We start from the raw sequence: 25,453 nt of genomic DNA on the forward strand, positions 1-25,453 counted from the left end.
AACTGAAGGCACCTTCCAGGAGACAGGAGGTGGTGACGCTGGTGCGGTGAGTTCTTCCCAGACACACAATGAGGCCAACAACACCTCCACAGGGCTTCGACAATAAACGCTGCTGTTCCACAACCAAATGAGCTATTACTGTAGCATATCTTCACTTTATGAGTATGAATATTTTAACCTGACCTGCCGCCAGGCAAATATTAAAACAAATTTCCACACAAATAGAATTAAGCCCTGCACTGAGCTCTTTTTTCATCACCTTAAAGGGAAACAAATGGAGGGCTACAATTAAAATTCATGGTGCAGCACACAGCATTAGAGCCAGAACGTCATGTCATGAAATTAAAAAAATGAATACATGATTATGTTCCCTTTGCTTTGCATCTGAATGGAGACAGAGAGCAAGTCTCCTTTGTTGACACCAGACAGATGAAGGAAATGCAAATAGAAAAACTGTGACTCTGCCGTACTCGTCCAAATCCATCCAACCAGAGAGTGTGACCTTAAACACGATTGTTTGAAAGAAGAATGAAGAGAATCCTTCAAAGGTAGATTTTAAATGCGTGCATGTCCTGGTTATTGTGTTGTTCGACGGGGAGTGTTGATTCAGGTGGCGAACGGTGCACGGTGAGCCACAGTGAAGAGTTGTGGGGGCTGATGGTCGGGGTCCAGGCCTCCGACAGAGACGTAGGAGCACCTTGCCAAGTGGGCTGTGTCTTATCAGTGCTGTCAGCAGGTAGCAGCTGCCCTCAGGAGGATTATGAAGTGGCTGAATGGGTTTGTCAGCCTCTCGTTAAGTGACGAGCATCTGAACAGACTTCTGCTTCACGTGTCTCACGGAGACGCGTCTGGTGCTTCCTGTTCAAGCTTCGTCTCGGGAGTTCTCGGGCACTCGTCAGCCCACAGAGGGCGGCACAGAACCACTGGTCACTGCATTTATCCTGCTCAGCCTTTGAGGGTTGCGCACCAATCGTAGTGGACATTGGCCGAGAGGCGGAGCTAACCCTGGTCTGTCACAAAGCGGACATGCGGACTCGCATTCAAACCTACGTGGCATTTAGTGTCTCCAGACCTCAGACTGTAAATAAAGTCAAACAATAAGTCTCGACTATGTCCTGTTGAAGCCGAAACTGTCCCAGATATGGGCGCCATCATTGGAAGCCAGAGTCGTGGCGTGGAGCCGCGCTATCGAGGACCCGACGACACACGAGTTAGAAACGTGATCAACTCAACGTGCATCAGTGGGATAAGAACTAACTAAGACATCAGTAAGAAAACATTTAGTCAACACGACTTTTTAGTCCATCCGCTAACATGGAGGAAAGGTTTATGACCTAGACTGCAGCCTGCCACCAGGGGGCGATCGGGATAATTTGGCTTCACTCTTAGGGCGCCGTCATGTCGTCCATCTTTGTAAACAGTCTATGATATGGAGGCAATCAATCAATAATCTTTTTGAAATGTGAAGACGAGCGTTTTAAGCTGATGGTCCGTCTGGATGTGAAAAGCTTCATTTTCAGAGATAAAGAGGAAAGTGGTTCATCCAGATGTTTATTTTTCCTAGAGCTATGTCCTCTAAAAGTAAAGACCACATTATTGCGGCTCTATCTTACTCTCATCTCATTGATAAAAATCTATTTTTATTTGTTTCAGTCTGATGCTCTCTAACCTTTTGTCAGTGTCCTTTCCTTCAAACCGTTTAGCCGCTGCACCGACTGCCTGAAAATGTTTCAGAGGATTATTCAGTTCAAATGAAACTCGGGCAGAAAACCAGAGTCGGTGAAAAACAACTCAACACGCTGTTGCCTAAAGTGCCTGTGGTAATTGGTGAGGCAAAACCTGTATTAGTTGCATCTGCAGGGGGAGCCTAATTGACTGGCTCACACACACACACACACACACACACACACTTAATTCCTGATACAGAATCAGAGTAAATACACCAAAACACAAACAAACATGAAAGTGCACAAGATAATTTCGGTTTGGGAGGGAATCACAAAACTCTGGAGCAACACGGGAGCCCGGCTCGTTCCCTGGAGCGACCATCCACACGGCCAGCGAGCGGGACGACATCACAGGCGGCGAGCTGCCTCTAATTAGCCCGACAAGTCTTTGGACCTCACCACCGTGGCACTGCGGCCTCTCCGATGTGTAGCCAACAGCTACGGGACCATCCCCCCCCCCCTCCACCCCACACTTACAAATGAGTCCGAGTCGGGCGAGAGCACCGCTCCTGAGCAGGCGAGCTGAGGCGGCTCATTTGTATCCCAGCGAGTTTTCTCTCCAAAAGCCAAATTGGATCCATTTTTACGAAGCTGCGATGGGCTGCGAGTCGTGATCAGACCAGACTGGCGACTTTTCTTTTTCGCCCGACTGGCAGCGCAGCGTGAAAACAAGCCGTAATGTGACAGAGTGGGAACGGCGCAGCGACGGACTGCAGCCTGAGAGCGAGCCGAAGGGAAATGATCTATACTCAGATTATTCCGATTTTTTTTCACATTTTCCAGAATATTCCGTCTCCCATTGTAACTCTCGGACACATTTGAACTGCGAGGGGGGGAAATTGGGCCTGAAGGAAGCAACGAGGACCAAATCTCATTTCTACAAAAGAGGCCCCTTCATTTTCCCTCCAAAACACACGGAGGCGCTTCATTTGTCACTCTGGACGCCCCTGTCCTGAATTTTGCTTTATGTTAACTCAATGTATCTGAGGCGCCTTGAGGGAAACACAGCGAGTGCCGGGGATTTAGAAATGCTTCATTTTTCACCACTGACAAAAGGGAAAGGCCCAGTCTGGCTCCACAAGGCCTGGACCAACAGAATAGATGCTCCTGCCGCACGGAGGGGTCGTTATTTCAGTCACTAACCACCCCCACCCGCCCAACGTCCACACTCTCACTCACCCTCCCGGGTACATTTCAGGACTCGTATAATGAGGAGAAAACAACAGCCATCCTTCAAAAGCGGAGGCAGCAGGAGGAGCGCAGCACCATCACTGCAGTGACACGGGGACGTAATCACATGAGCTGATCGTGAGATCACTGCACTGATAGGTCGCTGGTTGGGTTTCTCTCTGTGTCCCTGTCCCGTGTGCCATCACGGAATGTCTCTCAGAAAATAATAATGAAAAATAAAAAAATGATATCGCAGATCATAAAGCCGGGGGAGAAGTTATTAGAAGTGAAGTTTGGCTGTTTCTTTTAGCGGCTAACAGCCACCCGGGGAGTTTCGTTCTTCGGTGAGATTATTGGAAAAAAACACTAAATACACAGTAAATCTTTCAAACGGGAAAAATAATAGAAGTAATTATGTGAAAAATAAAAGTACAAATAAAACAATGATCGGGTTATGATTGACGCAGAGAGCTCCGCTGCTTCGTCACCTCAGAGCCGTTTCACGTGATGAGTGACGAACGAGGATCTTTGCGGACGTCGCTCACAATTTGTAAACGAACTCTTCATCTCGTGAACGACGTCGCGACTCACGAATATTTGTGTCAAAAGAGATTTGCCCTTCGTTTTTTCAAAAGCCTCTTAATTGGATGTGGTTTCACTCTCACTTGAATTAATTCGATTTCTGATATCAACTTTTCAGCCTTCAATCTGTTCCTCGTTGATCCCGACCCCCGGGTGTTATCACCGGCGGCAATCATGGGAGTGTGCAGTATGAACCAGCAGCAACGGCTTGTGTGTGTGTGTGTGTGTGTGTGTGTGTGTGTGTGTGTGTGTGTGTGGGATGGTGGGGGGCAGGGGGGGGGCTGCGGTGGCAGCGGCCTATGAAGACAATGCCATGTGTAATTAAATTCAAAAGCGGGGGGCCGAAATGGCATCCGGGGCCACCTGGGGGACGAGAGATCATTAAGGGAGGGGAGAAAGAAAGAGAGATGTGAGGAGAGACAGTGATGGACAGATTAGGGAGACAAAAAGGATAGGTGGGAGAAAGAGTGAACGAGACAGAAAAACATGGGGTGAGAAAGGAGGAGGAGGAGGAGGAGGAGGAGGAGGAGGAGGAGGTACAATGATGTGGACAGAAGAAAAGAAGGGGGAAAGAGAGAAAAGGAGTTTGAGGGAGGAGAGGAAAGAGGATTAAAAACAGGGAATATGAGAAAAAACTCCTTTCACTCACAGGAGTGAAACATGTGATGGTCTTTCAACAAGTTACAAAGCCAAATGAAGTTAATAATGAAAAGTGAGACTGTAAACAACAAATAAATATGAAAGATATGATGCATATTTACAGCAAATTAAACCTCGTGATTTTCTGCAAAGTCTGCATCCACTCAACTTCTGAAGATACCGAGGCGGAGAATCTTCACAGATGGATTCCATTCAATAAATATTAAATATAAACCAACTGATGTGAAACTAAAGCTTCTTCCAGACCTGCACCGAAGTCTGGACACGTCCCTGAAGCTTTCTGGAGGGGCTGCGTGTGAGAGCGCAAACAACCGAGTCCGTTGTAACCGACTTTTTCCGAAAACATTTGTCTGAGGTGTGAGAAAACCGAGGGCAGGTCAGCGTGTTGATGAGGTTTCTAACACGTGATGGAGAAAAAAACTAGAAATATACAGATATCTCAGAGAGGAGCCTACAGGAGCCAGAAGACAAAGACAAAGTCAACTTGGAAAGACGAGGAGATTCCAGATCTTTGGACGATAAAACCCGACGTCGGTGGGGAGGAGCTGTAAACAGAAACACTTCCGCAACATGTTCCTGTTGCTGTGAACGCGTCTGACCCGGACAATCTCCTGCTGCTTCTTCTCATTTGAGGCAAAGGCAAACTCCAGAAAATGTCCGGACCCTGAAAACATCTGAAATTCAGTTCCTGAAACGTTTAAATTCAGTAAACGTGACTCTAAACTGCACAAAATTATTTTTATATCAAATCCATTAATTATCTGACTGTAGCTGTCGGATTATTAAATAATTTGTATTATTATTTTCTACGTATGGCGGCCATATAGTAACCATGGAGGTTATGGAGTGTTTGATGAGAGGATGTTTGGTTGAACATTTTCCAGCTACAGTTACATAAGAGCCAAATGTGTTTGTTTGCCGTGTTGTGATGAAAACGGTTCACGGCATTAATTGATGACATTTAGCTCGTCGCCTCTGCTCCCTTTGATTCATTCACATTTTAAAAAGGTGGGTATTAAACACCTCGATTAGTTTACATAAACAATTCATTACGCTGATATGACACCGGGGACCCCGGCAGGAAAACACATCCCAACCACCCACAACAATTAATGACTTTACATCAGCCGATGCCTCGCTGCACAGGGACAGGAAGCCCTGGTCCAATAACAAGCGTTCATTAGCAGAGCGCCACTCGCATTACCAAACATAAAACCATATAAATCAGGTTCGTTTTTTAACCTCTTTTACTCTGAGGTTTTCTTTTTTTCCACATTTCCACAGTAATACGCAGCCACTTCTCCAGCAGAGCAGCTGGGAAGTGAGTAAAAGAGGTTTTCTTTCTGAGAGGGAATCGTCATGAAAGCTAATATTCCCCCAAGTGGAGGTGACCTTTGAGAAATTGAGTCTTGAATCATAAAATCAAATACTCCACAAATGGAAGTGACCTCCAGTATGTGGTGGGGAAAAATGCAATAAAACCCGGTTCTCCCTCCAAAAAGGTGATGACAAACGGGATTTGTGCAAATTTCGCCTCCAGTCGCCGCCACGTCCTCCCACTTCTCTCCATCTCTTAGTCTGTCCAGTCTTTCTCCCTCTCTCTCTCTCTCTCTCTCTCTCTCTCTTCGGTCTCCTTCTGTCCTCCTTTCTTTTATCTCCTCTTACATCTTTATCCCTCTTCCTTGTCTTCTCTCATTTCACTTCTTTCCACTTCAGCACGTTTGATATCTCACCAAAAGGTCTAGTATTCCTCGTAACGTGACGTAAACCTTCGCAGGAAACAACTACAAATTTACAAACAAACTTTGTCCGACCATTTCTGTAACTTTATCAAAACTGAAAATCTGACTTGAGAAAAGAAAACGTCTTCCTCTTTGATCCTCTCCAGTCCCCTCTCGTCTTCCTTTCATCTCCCTTCCCTCCCCATCCCATTTCTCTCCTCCCTCTCTTTGCCCCTGTCTATCTCCTATCGTCTCTCCACCTTTTCTTATCCTCTCCCTCCTCCCTTCACTGCAGAGTGTTTGCTGATAAGTGGCAGATGACGATCGCTTGGCGAGGCCGGAGATAAGCCTGGCAAAAAACCAGGGCGGCCATCTATCACACCTCCCACAGCCGAGTCGGGCGTCACCGGGCCGAGGAACGAGGAGACGCTAACAGCTCTCCCTCTTCAGACGCGGGAGGAACTCCCTGACAGAGCGAGCGCCATGCACCGGATAGTTTCTGTAAATAGTGCTCAGCGTTTGCTTTAGTGCCAGACGGGCAGGAGTTTACTCCACAAGGACGTTTCACATCAGGTGAGGCATTGACTGCAGGCGACTAAATTGAGTTTTTCACGTCTTACTGTGATTAAGAAAGACTAAAAAAGAGGCACTGCTGGGATCAGTTGGTAGAGCCGCTTCTCTTAATAAGCTCTGGGCCCTAAATAGCATCTAATCTGGCAAACACGCTGAAAGAGTTTTCTCCAGCAATTACTGTGGCTCCTCTTGTGCCGCCTGCTGCATTTTTATGTGTTTGCACTTGTCAGGGCCGTCAGGATGAGCCGAGTGTAAACTGGAGATGTGCACACGCTTTTAGTAATTGACACTTTGGAATCCCGTTCAATCACATTCTGAATTCAAACGAGTCACATTTCTAGCGTGTGTACAGTTCGACAGGAAGCAGGAAATCAAAACTGCAAGTGGACATTTTTGACAAAAAAAAAGTGACAAAAAATCGTCAAATGTCAACAAATGTCAAACTAAAGATAAAGAAAACCTGAATGAAAATGTTGTCGTTTGTTAAATTGATCAGGACGATAAGAAAATATATTTCTATTTATTTCTATATATATATATATATAGAAATATGCAGAGGCTGAAGAGAGGAGCTGCAGCGATGGACATTTTGAGGAAAAGTGATGTTTTCTGAACATTAGAGCATGTAAACCTTTTCCAGTAATAACAAAAATTAGCATTATAAACCTGAATATGAGAAGAATATGTCAATATTTTGTTCAGAACAAGATTCTTGTTGATTCTTCTAAGATAAATAAAACACAAAATGATTTCCGTACATTCTTGCATTGTAAAAACGTAAAGATGTGTGTTATAGAATGAACATGCTACTGTAAGCAGGTCATTTCCCACGGTTTAATTCTCAGTGGTTACGTTACCTGTTGAAAACTCTCTTCCTGTCTTTCATAGTAAGAAATATTGAACTAATTATGTCACAGCGTATTGAGTTAGAAGCCAAATGTAAATACCTCGGCGGCCAGCGTGCTGTCAGAGGTGATACCGCTGAGTAAGAGCGCGGAGGAGCAGCAGCGGGAGAAGAAGAGAAAGAGGCTGCACTTACAGCTCCTGACAGAAAAATTGACGTGGAAAGCCAACACTTAACGCCGCCCCACTCCATCACTCTCTCCCTCCATTCCTCTCCCTCTCTATCTCCCCCACCTCTCTCGCTGATGGATGACCTTTACAGAACACGTGACTCGTCTTCTCGGCTAACTGGGCGAGAGAGTGTGTAAGAGAGAGAGAGAGAGAGGGAGAGAGAGAGAGAGATGATGGTGGCAGCCATGTGGTCACGTGGAAATAGATTTTTTTATCTTATTTTATTTAATTTAATATGATCAACTTTGACTGCAAATGTACCGATGGATGTAAATAAAGATGGACGACATGACAGGTAAAGTAAAGTAAAGCCGAAGCATCTTGACCGGCCCCGCCTCCTCCATGTCAGTAGATGGGACGTGGACCAAACTAGAAAGTCTAATTAGCTCTAGGTACTAGGTAGTTCTTATTACTAAGACGTTTGTGCTCATGTCTCTATTTGATGAGATGAACGCGCGGTGAAATGATTGACAGGCACACAAGCACGTGTACCTTGGTAACGTGGCGCCACAGAACGTTGACTCCCGAGTCTTCGTGTTGGGACTCTCCAATAAATATTTACTATCTAATTAATGTTAAGATGGTGGTTCAGTGGTTCGCTGTCGCCTCACAGGTTCCCGGTCGAATTCCCAATACAGTTAGAATAGAATAACAAAACAAGTTTTTTATTAAAATTGGATGCTGCAGAAATTGCAGAACTAGCCCAGCGTTGTGTACCAAGCATGTGTGTGCGTGTGTGTGTGTGTTTTCATCGCCATGCAGCACACTGGTGTTTCGCCACGGCCAAGGCCAGGCGGCTCGGCAGTCAGGTGGCGGGCGCTGTCATGGGGAATCGCTCAGGCTTCTCCGCCGCCAAGATTTCACTGAGAGGAAAGAGCCTCCATTATCACTGAAGGGGAGGACATGCGGTCCAAACGCCAGAGGAGAAAACCTTGAGCTTTCAATCGTTTCCTCGCCTCCTCATCTCGCCTGCTCAACGATCTATTTGTAAGAATGTTGATGCTCGAGGTTGTTCATCTTGCAGATTCTACTAAAAGCGTTGTTTTGTGTAGGACATATTGGTAAAACATGCAGCAAACTGACCCTGACACCAGCGGACACATGAGAATAAGGCAGCTGGGCTGGTTTTCTATGAAGTTATTGAAAAACTGCCTCCGTAAGAAACGAGTCGATCGGCTCGTCAAGCAGGTTTTTGTTATTGGAAGATTGTTTGGATATCGGAAACTATTGTTCCACACTCAACAAGTGGAGTCACACGTTGTATTTCAAAATCTTTGCTTGAAATTGTAGAAAAATCTTAACGCAAATATCTGAATTGAGAGGATGTAGCTTAGACTGAATCTATCTATCTATCTATCTATCTATCTATCCATCCATCTATCTATCTATCTATCTATCTATCTATCTATCTATCTATCTATCTATCTATCTATCTATCTATCTATCTATCATCCATCCATCCATCCATCTATCTATCTATCTATCTATCTATCTATCTATCTATCTATCTATCTATCTATCTATCTATCTATCTATCTATCTATCTATCTATCTATCTATCTATCTATCTATCTATCTATCTATCTATCTATCTATCTATCTATCTATCCATCTATCTATCTATCTATCTATCTATCTATCTATCTATCTATCATCTATCTATCTATCTATCTATCTATCTATCTATCTATCTATCTATCTATCTATCTATCTATCCATCATCAGAATGAATGTTAAAAAAAGTTTTGATTTGTGGAGTTGGTTGTTATATTTATTGTTGTTGCTATTTTTCCTGCAATATAAAAACTGACCTTTGAAACCCGTAGTTTATCGACCAGACCGTCACATCAGCTTGACGTCAAATACACAAGACTTTTCGTTTTTTGACGGTCTGTGTAAATACGTGCGAGAGCAGTTAGAGAAATAAGTGGGAACGAAAGGAACGACTGGTCAGTTTTCACTTCCACAAACACTCCTCCTGCCCGCCGGCGGCCGGCCTCTCATCGCCACTGTGGTGCGCCGCATCAGACAAAGTGGCGAGCAAGGCGGCAGCAGAGAGCACACATCTCAGTATCGACACCGCCTGAGGGCACGGCGGGCTGATGGGTAAATCCACGATAAGAGAGCTTTGCACATCAAGACGTTATCCTCGGTGAACATGCCATCTCGTCCCGCGGCTCCTCATTACAATCCAGGCAGGGAGAGAAATCTGCCCACGAGATAAATCTGAAAAGGGACAGCAGCACCTGAAAGTTGACAAGTCACTGTAGCCTCTGTATATTGCAGGTTTATCTGGGTGGAGGTTGAACTTTTGCTGCCTTGTTACAGTAATTTTAAAAATATTAACTACAGCAACAGTATTAAAAATGCTCTGTTGCTGTGAGAGGATGTCTCAGCTCTGGAGAAACGCCAGATGACTTCAAGCAGAGAGAGGCGGAGGAGGGAGGGAGGCCGAACACCGGCGGTGGCTCTCAGGAGCCCGAGCGATGGAGTTCACATTGTGTATACGAGACAGCCTCCGGCGCGAAAAACAACAATAAAACAAGTAAACAAACCAACAAAAGCCAAAGAAATTCCAGGGAAGTGACCGGTGGGTAAACTGGCATTAGGCCGCCAGCGCCCACTCAGAAGCTGTGGGACAGATCCAGAGGATAAGAGGCAGATATTCCCTGGAGCCACGGTGGATCCAAGGCTTTTACCTGCAGGGCCGAGCAATTTCTGAGGTATCGAGTGTCAGCTGCAGGTCCAGGGATGAAGGAGTTCACCGTCACTAATGCCGTCTTCTCTATGCTGAAGGATGAGGACAGGGGCGGGGCTGTCAGGAGTTTGAGAGATGGATTCAAAGGACAGAAGAAAGTTACGATACCTTAGAAACAGACACTGTCGATTCCAACTTTTATTCCTGGGCCCAGTTTGTGGATTGATGCACAGAAGCATAAAGGTGGATTCAGTTTGACTTCTAGAGGTGCATTCATGAGGGTGCAGCTGGTTAATGTGTGTGATCATCACGGCCATCATATCCACATGTTTCGTGAGACTGTAGAAGTGGTTATCTTTTGAAGGGGAATTATCTGATGCTTCTTTCTCTCCGGTGCTGCTTCTCCACGACCGACTGTTGTTTGATTCCTGAGAAACTGCTCGTTTCAATCTGCCCTTCGGCGAGTGTGCACTCGTACAGGATCTGACACGGAGTGGTGTGCATGAGATCTGCTCTGTCTCACACACACACACACACACACACACACACACACACACACATATACAGTACAAGCATGTCACAGTCAGAAAGAAACAGATTTCTTTTGGTTTGAACACAGACACTTGTGCTATACGCCAGGGAGTTGATATATAAAATATTTAAAGTTTGATAAAGATTGTATGAGTTTATTTCCCAAAAATGTTGTTCTCATCCTCATTCAGCTGCGTGTGTGTGTGTGTGTGTGTGTGTGTGTGTGTGTGTGTGTGTGTGTGTGTGTGTGTGTGTGTGTGTGTGTGTGAGAGTGAGATAGAGCGAGAGAGGGATCAGGCTTGAAAGTCGGACTCAGACCTGGAGCCCAAGGTGACCTCATTACCAACATTTGTAACGCTTGTCGCTGCACATCACACACGGTGTCCGTTAGGAGCCAGCGAACACCTTGCAGCCGCGGCGGCCGGTAACCCACCCGTCCCCGCGGCAGGGGAGTGCAGAGCTGACGCTTCCTGATCCGTGACCCCGGAGAAAATCAGCAATATCACAATCACGTTCGGATTCGCCTCTGGGAAAATCCGAAGGTCTCCACCAGGCCGGACGGGGACGACGGAGGAAACGCAAACGTGACCCCAGCGACTGACCCTCATTTAATGGGCTTGATCTCCGGCCATCAGACGGAAGTTTATGTTCCATGTAGGCAGTTCCTCCCTGACCTCCTGACCTCGAAAACGTCTGCTGGGCAGAATATCAATGTGACCTGTGCAGCAAATTGCAGACAGTTTACATTTGTATCAGGAGGCTTTGGGAGTGTCGTCAGTGTCGGAGGTGTCAGCATTACTACGTCTGCTACCGGAACAATTCCTCAACCTAATAACTACAGCTGTAACTGTATTCTTTACATCCAAGTCCTTTAAGTGACACATTTTGTCCACAGTATTTCAGAAAAGCAGCTGTTGCTAGGGATTTCTTTCCCTGAGATGAGTCTCCCAGGATTTACAGAAGATTATACTTTGCAAAATGATCCGAATGACAGTTCCAAAAATGACTCAAAGAGGTTTCGGATCCGGACCTGGGATTTTCTTGTTTTTGACCATGGACCATATATAAACATGGACGAACAGGGAAGCTGCAGCATCTTGATCGAGTAGAACCGACGTTCCTTCATGTCCAAATGGGCCAGTTGAGGTGGTTTGGTAATCTGCAGGAGGCTTTCTCTGCACCTTCCATTAGGAGGTTTACTGGGCATGCCCAACTGGGAGAGGACCCCAGGGTAGACCCAGAATCACTGGATCAAGTGGGAAAGTGTGGCTCGGGAAAGGGATGTCGGGAACGTCTTGCTGAGCCCGCTGCTGCAACCTGATCCTGAATAAGCGGAAGAAAAATGGATTGATGGATGGATTCTGGAGAGTGGGAGGAAGTGGAGACACAGTCTTATGGTTCGAACGAGCGATCCACGCTGCTGATCTCTGGACAGGGATGGACTGATCGTTACCTCAGCCCCTGGCCTTAAATCAAATCACACAAAGTATAGTAAATAACATGCCAACAATATTAAAACAAAACGTGAGTATGCTGCCCTGAATCCTTTTTCTATTCCGCAATTAAACTTCACAGCACCAGTTCTCCTCAGTACAATTCCTCAAGGCAGTTGGCAGATTCCGTTTCGAGCATCTTGGAGAAAATCTGTGGATTTAGTCTGTCTCAGTATCTTCTGTCTCTTCATCTGATCCCACATCGACTCCATGATGTTGAGATCAGGGCCAGACCATCTGTTGCACGACTCCTTGTTGTGCTCCTCGCTGAGGATCGTAATTCATGACTCTGGCTGGGAGTCGTTTTCATGCTGTAGAATGAATATGGGACCAGCCGCCCACAGATAAGAATATAAACATCTAAAATACCAACGCGGTGCTGTACATGTAAAAAGGATAAGGCCCGAAAAAGAAAAGCCTTTCAGAGGGGTGAGGGATAAGAAGCTGGTCATGAATCGAAAAGGAAGACTGGACGTATGTTTTACAAGACAAGAGAGGAATTAATATGCTTTTGTCTCAGTGTGGAGGAAACTGAAGTGTGAGGAGGTGGTTCATGGTGGTTCTTCACACCTCTGGACCAACAGCTGAATGAAACAAGCCCAGCTGTCAGTTCCGTTCCTCATGTCATCTTGTCAAAACTCCTTTTCAAGCATGGACAAATTCACAAAGGAGCTTCTCACTGCTTTTCTGTAACATGTGTTGGCCTTAAACTCCCCCCCCCTTACCAAACGCTGAAGCAATTCATTGGCAGAGGTTTGTCGTCGGGGGTGATATGCGTCCTTGAAGGGAAGCTGAGTTCAGGGCAGAGGATTTGGTTTCCAGACCACAACGGGTCTTTTTGTTATTTCTGTCTGACGTTTGATTTCCTGCCGCAAAAATGAAATAACCCGTTTGTATAAAAACACCAAACAACGAAAGGTTACATCTTTGCAAACTTGTCAATACAGCTCAGCACTGATGGAGGTTTGCACTTGTTTTCTTTTGCTCTTAAACATGTTGGATTCAAGCTCACTCCGTTATGCATTAGTGTGTGTGCTGCAGCTGGAGGCGGGTGGTGACGGCAGCAGCCAGTTAACTGGTGAACATATCTGCCTTGGCAGAGTCATTATGCAGGACTTGGGCTCGTGCCAGCCAGCAGTGGTGTGTGTGTGTGTTTGTGTGTGTGTGTGTGTGTACTTGTTCAGATATCCTTGTGAAGACTATTTTGAGCCTAGAACCTACAGAGGGAGGACATTATGGCCGGTCCTCACTTTCTGACCCACTTTCAATGAGCAGTTTGAGGGTTAAGACTCGGTTTTAGGATTAGAACTAGGTTTAGGTGAGGATAGATATACAAGGTGTGTGTGTGTGTGTGTGTGTGTGTGTGTGTGTGTGTGTGTGTGTGTGTGTGTGTGTGTGTGTGTGTGTGTGTGTAACGCAGCTCTCTCTTTCTCAGCAGCTGGTAGTCAGGGATGTGATGCCTGGCAAAGCGTCTGGAGGAATGTGGCTTCGGTAGCTGATCCAAGTATCTGACACACACATACACATACACACACGCACGCACGCACACGCACACACACACACACACGCACACACACACACTCTCCTTCACCGCCTACTTCCTCCAGCTGATGCAGATGCTGCCTTTGTTTTTCTCCTGGAGAACGAGAACTGTTTCTTCTTCTGCATTTTTAATCAGTCCGCTGTTGGACTGCAGTCAGATTTAGAGTCAGACCTTTGAGGTTGCTAGTTTAAAACCCACCAAGAATAAAACAAAGCATATGACCCCACGGTATCTGCTGATTGACATCCAGCTTTAGCCGAAAAACATTTTCATCAAGGTCTAGGAAGCATAATAACACATTTCTCTTTTCAGACAAAATCAATTTCCATGATCAGTTTTACTAATTGATCAGTTCACCTTCTCTCCTTCTTCCTCTGTGGAGGCCACATGAAGGCCAATGCAGGCAGAAGCTGGATCACAGTTAGTCTGACTCACAATATGAACATTTAAAATACACTGTACAAGGCTAATGTTTCCATCACAGTTCAAGCTTTTATCAGAAGGAAGGGATTTAAGTGGCTGTCAGACTGACTCACCCTCCTACACATCCACCTTCCATCCTTCTGTCTGTTGTGGTTTTAATGGATTGTGACTTTGAAAATAGTTTGTTATCAACAGGGGCGTCGCAACAGGGTCAGAGAGGCAGACACCTGCCTGGGGCTCCGAGCTCAGAGGGGGCCCCCTGAGATTATATCAGTCCACAGCAACAACGATAGAACCAACTTAAAGTCCCGGGTCTTCTTTGTGCAGCAGACTGCAAACAGAAACCTCAGAGAGGTCCCGTGTCCCCTTTCTGCCAGAGGCTACATCGTTTTAGAGGTTTGGTTGAAGACTAGAACGTCTGGTTTTGGACATTGCCGACAAAATCGTAGCCAAAGTCTATTGTAAGTGACGTCATCAATCGCAGTTCAGGTTCTGGTTCAGTCTGCAGGTCTGCACCACAGGCCCCATTCCAAACAGACATGTAAGTAAAGCTCCTTTAAAAACTCAAAGTGGAGTTTGAGATCTAACAGGAGTCTTTGAGTAGGTCATGTCCTGATTTTGCAGGTAACACACAGTGAAGCACAATGAACCACAGAGAGCGGCTCCATGTGGCCTGACAGCATCCAGAGATTCAAGCCCTTCATCGTGTCGGAGTAATCTCTTCAAAATGAACTGAATCTGCACCAAAGTCATGATTCTATTCAATATTCAGCTCTAGAAACAAGGCAGCGGCCTATTAAAGCAGGCTTCAAACGAAGCCGCTTATCTTTTTAATTAGGCCGCAGGTTGAGAGCGAGCGATATTGCACCGAGCTGATGTATATGTAATGTGGAACAGTATTGATTGGGGTGGGGTGGGGGGGACGACAAGGGGCCCCATTCAAGGTGCTAGCTGCATGAACTGTTCAATACCGGCGCTAATAAATAATATCAAAGGCAAAAGTTGGCTAAAGGTGGATGAGATGAAATCTCTTTTAATGCAAAACCCAGAGAGGGAGAGAGGAGGGGAGGAGGGAGGAGGGGGAGGAGGAGGGGAGGAGGGAGGGGAGGAGGGGAGGAGGAGGGGGAGAGGGGAGGAGCAGATATTTCGTTCTGCAGGCAGCCGGGCGACAGGATATTGCACAGTGTGCAGCTGAAGATACAAATAAGCCATCTTTCATCAGGGGCAGATTAAAACACAAACAGAAAGAGGGATTGAAAAAAGATTCCTAATTATATTCTGTGGAGTTGGTGATTTTTCTGACTGTTTTGACACAGCTAATATGCTTCCCCACACACACACACACACACACACACACACACACACACACACACACACACACACACCATCACCCTCCACCTTGCCAGGTTATCTGGGTCTAATAGGCAATATAAGAAGCTATTTACACTTCAAGGCGCTAATGCAACACTTTCCTCAATCTTATTACCCTGGCAGTGATTTTCTCACCTGTGTGTTGACAAGTAGAATTAGACAAAGTGTTTGGATAGCAACACTCCCAACATCCAGCACCCCACCCACCCACCCACCCACCAGTCTCCAGGCAAGTTAGCACCCTCACCTTTGCCACTCCATTACATTGTTGACTTTTCCTGCAGGAGGCTGCACGTCACAAAATGTGATTCAGGAGATGTTAATCCGTCCGTCAGGTTCAGCAGAGCGGGAGTTTTCCGACAATAGCAGCTTTGTAAATATACATTTCAAATAAGAATCGGTTCTTAACATGTAAGATGATGCAACACATTCACTTACTTCACAACGACAACATCCACTGGTATTATTGTATAATAATAATATATAATCATTTAGAGCAAAGAGCAGTATCTGAGTCAATCTTTCCTTTTTTTTGTGAGTGGATTTTTTCTGTTGATTTTAGTCTTGTTTTTAAAATACTTCCATATTTGTCGGGCCCAATTTTATCTATTTTCTGAGAAAATACGTATCAATATGTAAATTACAAACACAATAATACACATGCACACTGTAAATCCCCTAATTACAGGCACTGGTAATTTCTTGTGGTGTAATACAGCCATTTCATAATGACATCATCAAGGCGTTGCATTACCACACTATATGATGTCACTCATTCCTACCAGATGATAAATGAATGTTCTGTAGTGGATTGGAGGATCACTGCAACACGATGTCCAGCCTGCGGTCGCGCTCGCTTGTAGGACAGATGCTCTTGATGCGCTTCTCCTTTTACGTCAAGTCGATACAAAACTCATCCAACAGTAATGTACACCCTGGTTCATCCTGCAGCTCTGAGGCCGAGCAGGAGCGTCTAGGCCAGATGGATGTTTGATCAATGCTCATAGTTCACCACGAAGAGGACAGGAGGACACTTTACACTACGGACATTTGGTTGATCCATTTATCCAGAGTTTATCTTGAGTCAGGATGAGAATATTAACTGAAGCCCCGTCCACACTGATGCAGATATTTAGCAGAATGGACTTTTTCCACTGCCTCTGACGAAGGATTTTCAAAAACTTCCGGTATCCGTGTGTACAGCGATGACATCACAGCTTACTTCACACGTGCCCACAACAACAATGGCGTCAATTCGCCGGTTTCTCTACGTTCCGTTAGCACCGCTAGGTCTAATTACAAGTTAGCAGCTAAATTTAGCATCATCAAAAACATTCCCATTCAATATCACTTGATCCATAGCGATGTTGTGCTTGTTGGAGCCTTCGTTGTCGTCTGTGTTGTGTGTGTGAGGCAGGGACTGTGCATGTCGGCCACCAAGGCACCAAACACATCCATCCCACAAAGGACTGGAGGAAATCTCACTTATTTCCATATTTCAAGTATTTGTTTTCAAACTGTTTTTATTGCCGTGTGCTCTGAATGGACATTTTCTGCAGCTTCAACTCACATTAACTGTGAGACACTCCAGTTACAGACCAATCTTCTCATCAAATGACCAAAGCCACTACACAACCCAACCCCCTCTAAAGTCTCCAGAGCGGCACACGCAGCCAGAAGTTGCGGTTTTGAAGTCTCCGGAATGCAAATTGAAAAATGAAGGTGCACTTCCTTAATCTGCTGTTCTAATCCAGCTCCAAACGGGAGGTAGAGAGAAAGAAGAAAGAAGAGACAAATCCGTAGGAAGGGTTATATTAATTATACACAAAAAGAGGAACTACAAAAGAGGGCCTGGTCTTTGAAGATACTGAGCGCTAAATGTCACCCACAGCTTTGAAGCTCTCGACTGCCTTTGTCTCTTACTTCTCCTCGACATGAAACACGGACAGACGCTGACAGCAACGGTGAGGGACATTTCAACCAGGGGGCGACGAAGAGTCACAGGACAGAAACTAAACCTGAGCTCCAAGTGTCCATGAATTATTGTTCCACTCAGATAAGAATATTTTCGATCTCTGATCCAAGAACACAGAAATCTACAGAATCAGATTCACTGTTTATCTTATGTTGATAACTCATAAGAGGACAAATGTTATCTGAGGACATGCAGAGATTTAAATATCTACAGAGGTCACTGCAGATTTTAATCCTTTAAAGTTGTTCTGGTTTTTGGTCAATTTTCGCTCTCTCTCGTTTTATTATATTTCAGTTTCAGTTCCTGGTCAACGTCCATATTTATATACAGTCTAATGTATAGACAACAACAGTCAGACACAAGAACACATTCCTGTTTTAGGCAGACATGGCGTTTGTGAGCGCCCCCTGGGGGTTCAACTTGAAAATGGCACATATTCTAATTACTTGGTGCATCATTTTGCGTGTGCAAATAAACTAAAAACCTTTGAGTGCCATGTCTGTGCAGAGCCTCTGGACATCTCTCCTGGTGGGACACAACTGAAGGTAAATGAATAAGATCAACATGCAGGTGAACTGACCCTTTAAACGTCTTGTGATTCTAATTTGAGTAAAGGATTAGATTACTGCCAAAAATGCCTCCACCCACCAGAGACAATCCACGGGAGAACATGCAGATCCTGAATAATCTGTTTAACTCTCTTTCTGTAGCAACAATACGGCAGCAGGGTGTTTACACAAGCAAGATATTTTGAGTTTATGGGACAGACGGGACCATGCACGCTCAAAATCCAACCAAAAATCAGGCTGTGACAGATTTTGTAAACTATCAGCTCAGCTCAGCTCTTAAAATATTGATCCGATTCTCTCACATCAAAGCAAGTCTCCAGATTCATCTCAAACCGGCGGCTCCGTCCTCGCCTTGCTCTACTTCCCAATGCAAGCAGAGCCGCGCCGAGCCAAATCTTCGTTATGCATTCTGCTGCTTTCTATTCTCTCCCCTTATCCACCCTCGCTTTGCAGGGAGAAAGAAATCATGAGAAAAGGGAGCGGTGAGGAGGCTGAGAGGAGAGAGGCAGACCGAGAGGGAGGTTGGGGGGGCCACTTGAGTGCAGTTGTAATCAAGGCCTGTGCGCTCAAGAGGGGCCAATCAATCCAGCTGTCTGCCTCTACATCTCATCAGGCACCTTGAAGATGGCTAAAAATGAGTCGCCGAGGTCCAGGCGGCCTCCGCGGGCCGCTGAGAGAGGGCGAGCGGGCAACAGGCGGCGGCGAGTTTTTCTGTAATAACTGCAGCAGAGGACACGACCGCTCTGAAAGTCTGAGCTGCGGTCAAAGAGCAGAGAAAACAACTCGCCTCCTGCCAAGAGGAAAGAGTTTACTGTTGCAGACAAGGAGAATGTGTTGTCGAGCAGTGAGCTGCTTTCACACCGGCGCTGAAGTCCGGGCTTCGACCTGAACTTTTCCTGGAGAACGCAAATGCTCCGAGAAAATGTCCGAGTGAACGAGTGGGCGTGTTGACGTTTGTAACACGTGACTGAGACGTTAACTTGGAAAGACGACGACATTCAACAGCTTTTGGACGTAAGGACCGGGGTCGGTGTCCATCTGCTTCCTGGCAAACTACAGAAAATGTCCGAACCCAATTTTCATATCTGAACAACTGTTTTATTGAAGTCATGGTAAATATGTAGGTTGGTAAAAAGAAGAGAAATCAAAAAGAGGAAGCCATCATAGCATCTTAACATCGGGGAAAAAAGAACACCTCTCTAAATAACCTCCATAGTGCTTCCATGTCTTTTAATATTTCAGTAACTGTAATTTCATGATATCACAGGTACCATATGTCAGGAAGCTTAATAACAGTTGGATGAAAACGTGATAATTAGGAGCAGTCATCAGACAGACATGGTCATTAAATCCGAGGATATTAAGAAAATTCTAGGAGATAATTTCACTCCCGTCTATTCCACTTTAAAAAAATGTATATTAAATTATTCAACCTTAGTACTAACAGGATTTTGGGAGGTCCGGGTCCGTTCCTCCGTTCAGCTGGGATTACAGAGTTCGCTGGATATAAATTACAGGTAATGCCGTGAGATTTAAATGAGATTATAAATAAAATATGAAGCCAAGAGGCACCTTGACACTGTCCCGTCATTTTGAATGTAAAAGATAGGGTTATTATGGATCTGATCCATTTAAATTAAAAAATCTGTCTGTGTGTCTGTGTGTGTGTGTGTGTGTGTGTGTGTGTGTGTGTGTGTGTGTGTGTGTGTGTGTCTCAGAGCGGCAACTGGTCTCCTGAACAGCAGCTACACTAACACCACGAGTGACAAATCACTGTTAGAGAGTGAGAGAGCTGCAGCAGAGTTCAGCGATGCCACAACTCGTGTGCAGAAATGCCGCAGCACAACCCACGGAAGTCCCCGCCCTCCGCCGAGGCTCTGTGGCGGCGGGATGATGCAAAAGTGATGCAAGCACGAAGCCAGCTCTGCTACAAGGTGGCCATCTGGGAGAGGTCTGCCAACCCCGCAGCGAATGTGGGGAGTAGAGGCCAACGCACAGAGATGCTGCCAGCTGCAGGAGTGCGAGAGCGGCGCAGGCGGTGCCAACCGTCCAGTGCCAGCGCCGGGGAAATCAGGCCGGCTGCTTGGCTGCTTGGCTGAGTGCTTGGCTCAGGGATCACGTTGCACCGCTGTGCAAACTCGAGCTCAGCACAACACCTGTGTCTCTCCCATCCTCTGCTTTGGACTCACAGATGCTCGCAAAGCTCCAGAGGACAGCGTTCAGCTCCTCGCTCTCTGTGAAGTCAGACCAAAATAAGCACAGGTGACTCGGGGGGGGGCATCGTGCAATTCATCGAACGCCTCCGGCTCTGCTATGACGACAGGTGAAGAGATAAAAATGCTGCATGGTGTCACAGCAAATTGCATCACTAAACACCAGCACCCCCCCCCCATCCCTCTCACTCTCTCACTCTTTTGATTCGTCTCTTCAGCGGCAGGTGAGAGAAACTTCTCCAATCGATTAGCCTTCGGCGTGCGATGAAAACCGATTAGCAGGTGAACTGAAATGAAGTTAACTCGAATGGATTCGCCTGCTCCTGAAGGGCACAGGGAGATCGCTGGATGGATCTCGACGTCAGAGCGGTTTCCAATGCAATCACTCCGACAATCAACGGGAACAATTAAACGGAGTTCCACGCAGTGACGGCCACGACACAAAATCAGTCAGCGGTGTTACTAATGACAACGCGTGCGGACAGGTTGTCAAATGTGGCCGTAACACATTTCTACTGGAAGAAACGATTCATATCTGAGCAATGAGAAATGATCATCTGGCTGGAGAGTCAACGACCAGATACAAAATGCAGTTATGTGTTTTTTATAGTCAGCTGTCAATGTAATTACAAGATAAGTGGAAGGGCTCCCTGGAGAGAGAGCTGATGTCAAGGCAGCACAACGGAGGTGAAACTTTCCAGGCCTGATGACGATGATGTTAAAGACAGTGTGAGGGAAACACTCTGCAGCTCTAAATTGTTCATAATCACAGGATCTGACATGTAGCAGTGCAGCAACGCACAACCTGCACGTGCACGACACTATGCAACAATTTGACCACATTGCTTGGGCATAGCTGCACATAGCACGTGCAAGGAGCAGCGAGAGGGGAGAGCGGGGACTCGACCGCAGTCTGGGGTCCGAGGGGCCTGCACATCAATAACCGGGCAAAGTGAGGTAGATGAAACACATTACTTTGACCTAAAGAGCTCAGTAATTCCATTTGGCATTTTGACAAGTGTTTAGCTGCAGTGAAGGTCAGTCCTGTCAGCGTGCGAGATCTATGCTAATCCACTCGGACGGAAGAAAACGAGGAGATGAAAACGACGAGGGGAGGGAGAGGAAAGGCCCGGACGCAACCGACGCCTGAAGTAACTTAAACCCTCCGTGCACGGATCAGGTGTCAGAAAATGTTCCGACATCGCAAACGCAGCCACTGAACATCTCTCTGAACGTCCACTTCGTGATCCAAGGATCTTTGTCTGTTGGTGAGTGAAAAACAACTTCACTACCAAAACTAAATTCCAAAAATCTTTGATTGATATTTGAACTGGATACAAACGATAGGAACTTTTTCCAAGAGGCTATTCCGTTGATTAGCGTGTAAGCGTTCCTGGCTCCATCTCTCCGAGCGGACAATGTCTTTTTAAACGTATTAAACTGATAGCGACCTCTCTGTGAGGAAATTATTTACACGTCAACACGCAGTGACATCAACTCACTGAGCAAGTGGCTATTGTCTGCTGAGAACAATGACGGGTTGGTTTAACTCGGGAGGAAAGAGTGAGAGCAGCGACTGTCCTCGCCGTCCATTCACCAGAGAGGGCGGCTCTCAGGCGTGTGTGAGCGGCCGTGCTCACGCTGAGAGGTTTGATTAGCATGTACGCAAAAACAAGTGGTGGCGGGGATTAAATGAGAAGACATCAGATGAACAGACGGCGCAGGGGTGAAGCTATCTCAGCTGCTCTCCTCCTGCTTTAAGTGCTAATTGACCCGCCCGCTCGCCTGACCCTGACCCGCGGCCTATTCAAGGGGTCTCGTTCTCACGGCCGTGACGCACCGCTGGAAGTAGCCTCTGGGTCCCCCGCCCACCCTCGGCCGGACAAAGAGGGTCACCACCTCGCTGCCCACCGTCTTGACATCCACCCCCACGCTTGACAATGGCCCCCGATGGGCCCGGAGTCCCTCACAATGGGCGCACGCACGTGACAGAAGTGGCAACGTGGCTTCTTAAAATGCAGCACCAGGTCTGGCCGGCCTGGTGTTGCATTAATTGGACCTTTTGGCACCGGGAGGCCGGGGGTCACAATCGATCCAGTGCAAGAAGAGATTTAAACCGGACTCCTGTGAGGCGGCAGTCTGGTCTCAGGTTTTCAATTAAATACATAAAAAATATTTAAATATGTGCTTGTACTACTACAAGCAAATACTACTATTTATTTGATAACTGTAGTCTTATTAGTTTGGAAAATCGGATCTATTGGTGCAGATAACAACTGCAATAATTACATCCGCCAAGCAGGTGATGTTTTTCATCAGCGTTTCTCTGATATTTAGCAGGATTACGCAAAAGCTGCTGATCCGATTTCTGTGAAATGTGTGTGGGGCATGATCTGAGGAGGAACCTGTTGTGAATCCAGATCAGGGGGCAGATGAAAAAACGCAGCGGCCGAATCGCTGAGTCAGATGAAGTGTAGCTACCAAACATTACGAACATCTGAAAGACACAATAATGACAAATATGAATTGCTCATTATTAACAGAGCTTCATTTTCCAATTCTCAAAATTTCCATCCAGTACTTTTACAACTTCGTTTTGTCCATTTCAATTGTCTCTCTACTGATTTCCGGTACATTGTAAAGTTGTGTAACTCCACAGCAACACAGTTCAACAGCACCACAGATGACAGAATGACGACAGGAAGCGTCTGAATTCTTCTCCGCAGGATAACTCTTTGTTTCTCTGGCACTCGGATGTTTTACTGATCTTTTCACGCAGATTAAATCAAATAAAAGTGAATTATTTTTTAAGCCGCTGCCAGAAGCATTCCACCCAAACACACCAGTTTGTGACAGAAGAGATGGACGTCCAATCGCTGCTGAGCGGCAATAAATGATGATAAAAAGACGTCATTACAATGGCTGTGTAAAGCTTAATGTTTCAGAAAAGCACTATAAACCACAGCCAGGGGGGATAATGTACGCTTTGGGATGGATTGATATTCTAGTTGAATATGACAAACGACACTTTAAAGATGGCCCGCCCACACCATTGCACTTTAGCTGAGGGGACGCCATATTTCATTTCGAGCACGTTCTGTCAAATGTTTGCATTAATAACAATCGAGGCTCATCCGTGACCCCGCGGAGCCGGAGCCAGCGGGAGCGACGGGCGGGAAATGAGAACGCCACCAATAGCACTTAAAAACAGGAGAGGAGCAGTTGCATAATCAGCACATTGTGTGTGTGTGCTGTGTGCGTGTGTGCGTGTGTGTGTGTGTGTGTGTGTGTGTGTGTGTGTGCGTGTGTGTGTGTGTGTGTGTGTGTGTGTGTGTGTATGCAGGAGTTGCAATTATCAAGCAGGGATAAGATGTTTGGAGAAAAATGACAGTGAGCTACTCATGTAAGTTATTTTGACAGGGCCAATTTCCCAGTGCAGGTGATGCGGCTGTTTTCTGTGTGTGTGTGTGTGTGTGTGTGTGTGTGTGTGTGTGTGTGTGTGTGTCTGTGTGTGTGTGTCCAGGGAATATCAGGAGAACTTCTCTCTCACTGGACTGACGCTGACAGCTTGGCTAATGGCAAACATTCCTCGTCTCTTTATTTCCCACTTCATCAACACCCTCGCCTCATTACCATGAGTCACACTGTAGCACACACACACACACACACACACACACACACACACACACACACACACACACACACACACACACACACACTCATTACATCTTAGACCATAGACTGCGTACAAAGACCTATGATACGTCTCCACTTCCTCCCCTTGTACATAAATTAAGAAAATATTCCGAATACAGATGCCGCCATTTTGCAGTCTGTGCGGTAGCGATCGGGGATAGAGACACGGTATCGACGTCCCACCGACACAAGCTCTCGACCAATCAAGAGTCAGTCTCAGCCTGTTTTGATCTCATCAAATAACTAAGTAACAGAAACATGAACTAACATGGAGGAGGCAGGGTCTATGAGCTATACTGCAGTCAGCCATTAGAGGGCGATCAAGATGATTCGGCTTCAGTTTTGAGGAGCTGTCATGTCGTCCATCTTTGTTTACAGTGGACAGGCAGGACTGAGACATTTTCACTTTTCACCGTTTTCACTTGCTCCAGATGAAGTTTCCACAAAAAAAAAAGATGGCAGACAAAATCTCAGACCATCTGACAATGAGCAGGTTAACATGCACGCCATTAGTGGATCTAACTTATGATCAGCGAGCGTGCTAGTGGAGAGCGACAGAGCGTTTATCCTCCATGTTACATTTATCTTAACGTGGTTCTGTTTTGCAGAAGAGTCGATAATGCACCAGCACACATCGTGATGAGAAACACCGACAGTGTGTTTACATGCCCCTGCAGCCCTGAACAGCAGCTCAAGTTTCTGAAAGCTCAATATTAAAGCATCATATTAAATCTTTCACAATCTTTTTCGTTGCACCACCATTGTGAGATCGTTGCTGTTATCCTGCCCCTGCATGTAGAGATACTATACCTCCTTTGTTGCCAAGCTTTCTCTATTGATACTGAAGTGTTGCTTCCATGTGGTGTTTTCATTTTACCATGATTAGAAGTGCACAGTTCTTTTATTGGATATGTTTCTCTGGGAGGAAAACAATGAAATGAGATTAAACCAAACAAATTGAAGTTAAACAAGATGCTTGTGATGAATGTTGCTCAATCTGGGTTAATTACTTACAAAGACCAAGTGCGATCTACCATTGAAACAGAATCATCTTCAAAGTTCTGCCGCAGTGGTCGAGCGTAATTATTCCTCTCTTATCTCTTCTCCAATCAGTGAATGTAACTTAAACCAAGTTTATGTTGAATCCTGCCTGTCTGCTGAACATGGTAAAAACCTTATGGACGTTTTAACGGGCCACAGATGCAGGCAGGATTTCTCCTGGTGCTGCAGATTGTCAGTCTGACTGAGTCTTACTGACAGACTTAATGGATATGTTAACGGACCACAGACGCAGGCAGGATTTGGAATTATGCATTTCCTGGTTTAAAGGTTTGCAGCGGAGCAAGAACAAAATTAAGTGTAAACAAGCAGGATATGAGCGAAGAAGGAAAAAGACATAAAGCAGAGAAGGGTTGAATGAGGAAACTGACTTTC

The 25,453-nt window shown here is 45.8% G+C and overlaps 1 protein-coding gene across 1 annotated transcript in view; it reads right to left on the reverse strand.

Moving 5' to 3' along the window:
* Positions 1-25,453, reverse strand: part of LOC118117888 (receptor-type tyrosine-protein phosphatase N2) — a 238,940-nt gene that overhangs the window by 56,063 nt on the left and 157,424 nt on the right. The gene's annotated exons all lie outside the window — the stretch shown is intronic.

The sequence above is a fragment of the Hippoglossus stenolepis genome, chromosome 11, assembly GCF_022539355.2.
Source record: "Hippoglossus stenolepis isolate QCI-W04-F060 chromosome 11, HSTE1.2, whole genome shotgun sequence".
Taxonomy (NCBI): Eukaryota; Metazoa; Chordata; class Actinopteri; order Pleuronectiformes; family Pleuronectidae; genus Hippoglossus; species Hippoglossus stenolepis.